The 7,680-nt window shown below is 35.6% G+C and overlaps 1 long non-coding RNA gene across 1 annotated transcript; it reads right to left on the reverse strand.

Annotated features, from left to right (window-relative positions):
• Nucleotides 1-2,914: 2,914 nt before the first annotated feature.
• Nucleotides 2,915-7,205, reverse strand: LOC127523734 (uncharacterized). Its single transcript, XR_007932922.1, has 3 exons — nt 7,037-7,205; nt 3,402-3,505; nt 2,915-3,194 (listed from the first exon to the last, which is right to left on the reverse strand). It is a non-coding gene; the product is annotated as an uncharacterized LOC127523734 (long non-coding RNA).
• Nucleotides 7,206-7,680: the final 475 nt, after the last annotated feature.

Here is a 7,680-nt window from a genome sequence, read left to right on the forward strand (position 1 = left end):
GACTTACATGAGAACAATAGAAGCAATCAAATCAACAAAAGGGCAACATTATGTAAGTGCTGTGACAAGTCCCAGTTAGTAGCACAGTTTTTTTTTTAATACATAGAACTCCAAAGTGGTATCATATCCCAGCTAACAGGGAATGTTTTCGGGACTTTGGCTAACGTTCTGGCAAGGTTCTCTCGATGTTATAAAAAAACATTCTTTAAGTGACGTTAATAGAATGTTAGTTCAGTTATCTGGTCTTTAATAATGTTCTCAAAACGTTAGCACAAAAACGTTTATACATCGTTTTTTCCCCCCTGAAATGTTTTAGTTGAACGTTTGACTAATGTTTTACTTGTCTCAGAACGTTCAGAAAACTTTTAAAGGGTTAGTTCACCCAAAAATGAAAATTCTGTAATTTATTACTCACGCTCATGCCGTTCCACACCCGTAAGACCTTCAGTAATCTTTGGAACGCAAATTGAGATATTTTTGATTAAATCCGATGGCTCCGTGAGGCCTGCATAGAGAGCAATGACATTTCCTCTCTCAAGATCCATAAAGGTGCTAAAAACATATTTAAATCAGTTCATGTGAGTACAGTGGTTCAATATTAATATTATAAAGCCACAAGAATATTTTTGGTGCACCAAAAAAAAAAAAAAACCAAAATAATGAATTATTTAGTGATGGCCGATTTCAAAACACTGCTTCAGGAAGCTTCGGAGCATAATGAATCAGCGTGTCGAATCAGCTGTTCGGAGCGCCAAAGTCACGTGATTTCAGCAGTTTGCCGGTTTGACAAGCGATCCGAATTATGATTCGATACGCTGATTCATAACGCTCCGAATCTTCCTGAAGCAGTGTTTTGAAATCGGCCATCACTAAATAAGTCGTTATTTTGTTTTTTTTTTACGCACCAAAAATATTCTCGTCGCTTTATAATATTAATATTGAACCACTGTACTCACATGAACTGATTTAAATATGTTTTTAGTACCTTTATGGATCTTGAGAGAGGAAATGTCATTGCTCCCTATGCAGGCCTCACGGAGCCATTGGATTTAAACAATAATATCTTAATTTGTGTTCCGAAGATCAACGAAGGTCTTATGGGTGCAAAACGGCATGAGGGTGAGTAATTAATAACAGAATTTTCATTTTTGGGTGAACTAACCCTTTAAAGTAATGTTCCCATGTTGTAGTCATGGGAGGTGTTGTCTTCACATCTACAGCCATCATATTATCATCATATTAATGGATGAGCTATTACTGTAGCATGAAGCAGGGTGTGGCTGAAAGCCGTTGGAGCGGAACGAGGCCGCTGGAGCGATTGCTAATGAGAGACGAGCGTCACACACGGCTCGAAAGCAACAGAACTTTTATTATGCCGCTTCCGCTTCTTCCGGTCAAGCGTATGTGGGGTAGAGCATCAATGTTTTCTGTTGATGAATGTATCCAAACAGTTGCTCACCTGTCTAAAAAAAACACATAATATATTAAAGCGTCTTTGTTGTTTCCATGGAAATTGAGGGTATGATTTCATTGATAGGCGACGTACGGAAACGGTCCATGTCCTTGTTAAAATCGCTTATTTCTCTGGATTTAAGCATTGGAAAGTCACCAAAATATTGTTCTAGTGGTGTCTGGGTATTTTAATTAAAAAAATCGTACATATTGTGCCTTTAAAACGTAAAAAAAAAAATAAAAAAATAAAAATGTTTTCATAGCTTAATGGAAACGTTACAAAAACGTTCTTTGAACATATTTTTGTGGGATGCATATGTCCAAAAATATGCTATAGGTCATGGAAATATTTTTTTTTTATGTGAAAATACTTTTTTTTTTTTTTTTTTTTTTTAAATGTTTTGAAATTTACCTTTTCATATAGTGTATATATTTTCTGGTCAATATTCAAAAAAAAAAAAAAAATAAAATAAAATAATCAGGCATTATCAAAGCTTTAAAGGGTTAGTTCACTCAGAAATGATAATTCTGTCATTAATTACTTACCCTCATGTCGTTCCACACTCGTAAGACCTTCGTTCATCTTCGAAACACAAATTAAGATATTTTTGATGAAGTCTGAGAGGTTTCTGTCCTTCCATAGAGATCCAATGCAACTATACCACTCCAAGGTCCAGAAAGGTAGGAAAAACATCATTAAAGTACTCCATGTGACTCCAGTGGCTTGGTAGTTGCGTTGGATCTCTATGGAGGAACAGAAATCTCTCAGACTTCATCAAAAAATCTTAATTTGTGTTCCGAAAATGAACGAAGGTCTTACGAGTGTGGAACGACATGAGGGTGAGTAATTAATGACAGAATTTTCATTTTGGGGTGAACTAACCCTTTAATATACTTCACCTGCTAAGAGTTAAACAAGGTCACATAGGCTCTGTTGAGTTTATTATTATTATTTTTATTATTATACATCATTGTGCTCATATTTTCTGTCACAACCATGATGCGTCAACCCAATCATACAAATTGCTTTTTTTGTGTGTGAATTTTTTTTCTAATTTTACATAGGTCCTAGCTAGCAATACCATAAAAACTACATGGTAACAGCATGATTAATATGTGATGAAAATATGAAAATGGTTTTGTCAACACCTTTAGAATTTCTTCAATAGATGGTGATGACAGTCAGTTGCTGTGTCTACAGGGCACACAAAAATCAAATGAGCAGCACTGCCAGTGTGCTTGGCAGGAGTTATCAAGTATGCAGACCACTGCAGTTAAAGGTAAATCAATCACTGCATACAGTTAATTATTATGAAGACATTTAGTGTCAGTTATTTAGTGGTCACAGTTCTGTAGGCTATTGACTCTGAATGGTCATGGTCATTGATGTGTTAAAATCTCTCGGACTCAATGTGTGTGTGTGTGTGTGTGTGTGTGTGTGTGTGGTAATAGCAAAAAAAAGTAAACAATTATAGTAATTTATTCAAAATCAGATGAAATGCATTGTGCTCTTTCACAGTGTACATTTTGAAAAAATTAAAAAAAAATAACAAAACTGGGTTCTTCTTTCTTTCACAGTTACAAATAACATGGACAACATGAGGGACACCAACTTCTCAGGATCAAAATAAACAATTCCACTGCTTTCCAGGGCTTGCACCCCTTTCACTGTCCTTAAAATGGTTCAGTCCAGTACAATGTGAGGGAATGCAAGGACACTGGAGGACCCAGAAAGGAAGGACCTAAGATAAAAATAGCAGAAGAAAATCAGAATAGACAAATCAATGCATTCGTCCAGACAGAAGATAAATGTACACACTATCATTTCACAATAATATTGTAATGAAATACTCTAGATAAATTGATAAAGATAAATAACTGCAGATAAATTTCAAAGAGTATAAAAGTTAAACTAAAACATAATAAAATTACAAAATAAAAATACTTACATGTAAAATCATGTCCCCCTCACGAGGCCGCTGTGGCCCCCTTCACACAGGCCTCAAAGGCTTCCAGCAGCTCCTTACAGCCCTCTGCTCCTATCCCTTGAACACTGAACATATATAGTGCGTTTAGTGCTAACAATAAGTCGTGCATGCCTATGAGAATATGACTCTGTTGTGCAATGTGTCTGTGCATCGATTTTTTTGTTTTTTGAAGGATGATATTATGTCAGGCTCAAAGGGGACAAATTCTTTGAAGTCAAAAGGCCTTACATAGTTTCAGTGACTGATCTGGTCATGCACTGCTGCTTCATCACATGAAAGAGTCTTCAGAGTTCTGCTTTTTTAAAGATATGCGTAGTTGATTTCAAGTGCCCCTATTGTGCTTTTTTGAATGTTAGCTTTCACGCAGTGTGTAATATAGCTGTTTGTGAATGTAAAAGTCTGCAAAGTTTTAAGTGCACAATAAATAAAGTTATTGTCTCATAAAAGAAAGAATCGATTATGAACTGCTGAAATGAGTCAACAGCAATTCCAGTCTCACTTCCTGTTACAAAACCTACAATGTAACAAGTATTTAAGTATTTTGAGAGCATAGGTACACTCGATTACATCATTTGTGGTGCTTAATGGGAGTGGGTGGGGCTAATGAGATCTTTTGCTTGTTTTGACTCTAATTGGTGGAATTTTCTGTAGCATGATGGGTAAAACACGATTAAACACGATTATTTTAAAAAACACGATTATTTAAAAAAATAAGTTGAAATAATGCAGGCTAACGGCTTCAACCAATGCTATTGAAGTAAAAGTTTATAAGTTATCAATAAAAATCAATTTCTCTAGGGAGAAAATGAATGGAGTTTTTACTGCCAGAACCCGACTGTTGCACTCTATTGGTCAATCTGTTTGAGTGGCAGGTTGTCCCGCCCTCAACACATCATAAGTAAAGAGATGTCACTGCAAGAGGGTGGTAAAGTTATTTAAGGATTAAAGATTACAAGACACATGAATTAAAAAAAAAAAAGTGATGTGCACAGATGAACCATTTATAATAAATACAAGCATTGTCCATTTTGATTTCATGGTGACTTTAAAAACACATTTTTAGTGAAATGTAAAATCTAAAATTCATATCATGATGTCAATCCAAAAGGTTAATGGACATGTTATGCATCAACCCTAGATTTATATGTGCTAAAATCCAATAAAAATAAAAAATAATTAGAAATAATTCTTACTAGACAGGTTCTGCATGTGACGGCACCCTTTACCCTCATAAATAACGCAGACATTGCAATACAGGAGATGTAACATGAGCTGTGAGCACACCTCCACTCCCTCGCTGTTCCATGTGTGAGTCTATTTAAAACCACATCAGATATACATTACTTAAAGTTCATGCTAAATTTGGCACCAAACGGAGACAGCATATTGCTCTGAATGTTTTTGCATACAAATATGAGACATTTATATTTAGACATGCATGTGTTTATGCATAGATCTGATGCACTGTCATGCTGCAAAGACTGTTGAAAGGTGCTGTTTGGTCTTTTTTTTTTTTTTCTCAGAATTTTTAACTTCATCGGAATTGTAAGAAACTTGGTAAAAGTTTTGGCGCTTGCTATGTGAACACACACACAAAATCATGGACAAGATTTGAAAAGGTTAAATGGTCCTGAAAAAAATAGTCACACCAAATGGCACCCTAAACACTCATGGTCTTTCTACAAGTCTGCACTTTCTTGACGTAATGCCGCTTTGACTGTCAGGGAGAAGTCTGCTGCAGAGCTTGCACCGGTGCAGGCTTGGCAAAAGTGCGCATTGAGGGTGCATATCGACCCTTCTGAAACCTAAAATGACAAATGGGACACCCTACGGTCTCATGGACTTAATGGACAATTTTGTCATCAGAAGAGTATGCAAGTACTGTATGCGTGTTTTTGCAGTAACTCGTTTATCCACAAGGTGGCAACCGTGCCCTGGGGGCGTCAATTCACAAGGTAGTCAAAGAAAAACTGCATAAACAGAACAGACCGGAACGCATGCAAGCTACAGCGACAATAGAGGCCTACACAGATGAGAGATTGTGCAAGGAAGTTAGAAAGTGCCCTCATTTGTACAACTCTAGCATGAAAGAATACAAAGATGTTTACATGGGTTATAACTCGTGGTGGAGAGATTGCTCAAAACTGCGCATGCGTCGAACTCCTGTGTATGCGTACGAGTCAAATGAAGTATGCTTTGCGTTCGACTGTGTACACTTAAAAAAACTAAGTAAATGACCGCATTGGAAACTAATGGGAAGCAAATTTCACCTAGTGGAAATGTTTGGTACTGTGCCCAAACAAAATCTACTGAAAGCTCATTTTTTGAGATATCAGCCTCAAATTTGGAACACAACTTGTTTAAATTTATGGCTTAGATTTTGTCACAGTTTTAGAGTAAAACATGTTTTGGAAAATATATATTTCATATAAAATTTAAAAATTTTATGCATTTTTCATAATAATAAATTTTTCAACAATAATCGACAATAACCTGCCAAGTGTCTTCCTTAAAAAGAGACCAAACTTAAGTCTGTGCTCCAAAGCATTGAAAGATTTACGACAGTTTAAGTTGGAAATTTCATTTTCAGATTAATGCTCAAAAAGTGATTAACAGGTTATGGTTCATAACTTTTCTATAAATATAATTTAGTACCATAAAATCCCCTAAATTTACAAAATATTAAATAAAAAAAAAACATTATCGAACTAGTACATTCATTTCATTGAAATAAAAAATACGTAGGTCATTCATTGCAAAGAGCACCAGAGGGTTAGATATTATCTCAAATACTGGATTTGCACTAAATGATTATTTAATGAATTTGATACATAATGCGATACTCTGTTTCTTACAAATGCTATATTTTTATGTGTAAGTGACCAAAACAGAAATGATGCACTGCAAATGATAACCTCAGTTTACAATGAGTGCTCTTGACTAAATCAGTTAAGAAGAGATAGTCATAAAGTAGATTGTGTATGGAACAACTTGTGCAACTCACCGTAAAGTTCACAATATTGTGCCATTATGTGAGTGCATTGACCTCTGACCTTTTGACCTAGAAATAGAGCACTTTGCTTTGTTAACAATTATAGATGGAGGTTAATCATTTGTGAGTGAACGCGTAACAATGCGGGAAAATGACATGAGCTTTATTCAGAACCTGTATTGTAATATGTATTTCCTAAACTCTGTTGACATCAAATGTACTGCGAGTACCAAGGGGAGAGAGTGTTGCAGCCGCATGCTTTAACTTAGCAACATGATGGCTAACATGGGTAATTTTCCACCTGCATCATCACTTCCAAACCCTGCTCCCCCCTGCACCATGTGCTCAATCTTCTCTCTTGTCGTTCAGTATCCAACACCAATTTTAACTAGTCTCATTCACAAACCACTACAGATAACCTATACACACAGAGGTTTTGTGCTCTACGTTGATGCATGATAAAAACTTATCTTACAAAAAAACATACTCATGCTGAGCTATAAAGAATGTAACAGTCTCATCAAAAGCATCAGATACAGATTCACAATTTAATGTTGCATTAATGTATTTGGTTTTGATATATCCTTACTGAAATATGACTCACCACTTGTCCAGCTCATCTTTGGGAACCTTGCACTGAGCAGGAACTTCTTCTGGCATTTTTCTTTGTTTGTGTGACAAAAGTCAGTGAGCTGAGGAGAACCTTTAAGGTTTTAAGTACAGGGTGAACAACCAATATATATAGGATTACTTCCCAGTCTGTGGGTGGGAAGGAGGAGGAAGAGAGGGAGGAGAAACAGGCTGCAAAAAGTGTCAGAGAGGGCAGAGATATAGTAAAGGTGACCTGGAGAAAATTAACCTCAACGGAATGAGCCTCAGAGCATTTTTGAAATCATGTTTGCTGGGTTAATAGAGAGCAAGTCTGTCTGCAGAATGTCAAAACAACAACAACATGTACCTCTTTTAATGGTAGAAATTTATATATATATATATATATATATAATGCTTAAATGTAACAGCTAAAGCAAGATCCAAGGGGGCTAATATATTTTTTTCATATCATATATTTTCCATATCAGCTTGTTAGTCTTACATTTTGTGTATTATTAACAAGAGGGTGAGTATATGATGTCCGAATTTTCATTTTTGGATGAACTATTCTATTAAATGGCCAGTTTAATGCACCATGCACCCAGGTACATTCTCAAACTAATATGATTTACATATTTGATATTATTAAATATATTA

This window comes from Ctenopharyngodon idella, chromosome 12 (assembly GCF_019924925.1).
Source record: "Ctenopharyngodon idella isolate HZGC_01 chromosome 12, HZGC01, whole genome shotgun sequence".
Classification (NCBI taxonomy): domain Eukaryota; kingdom Metazoa; phylum Chordata; class Actinopteri; order Cypriniformes; family Xenocyprididae; genus Ctenopharyngodon; species Ctenopharyngodon idella.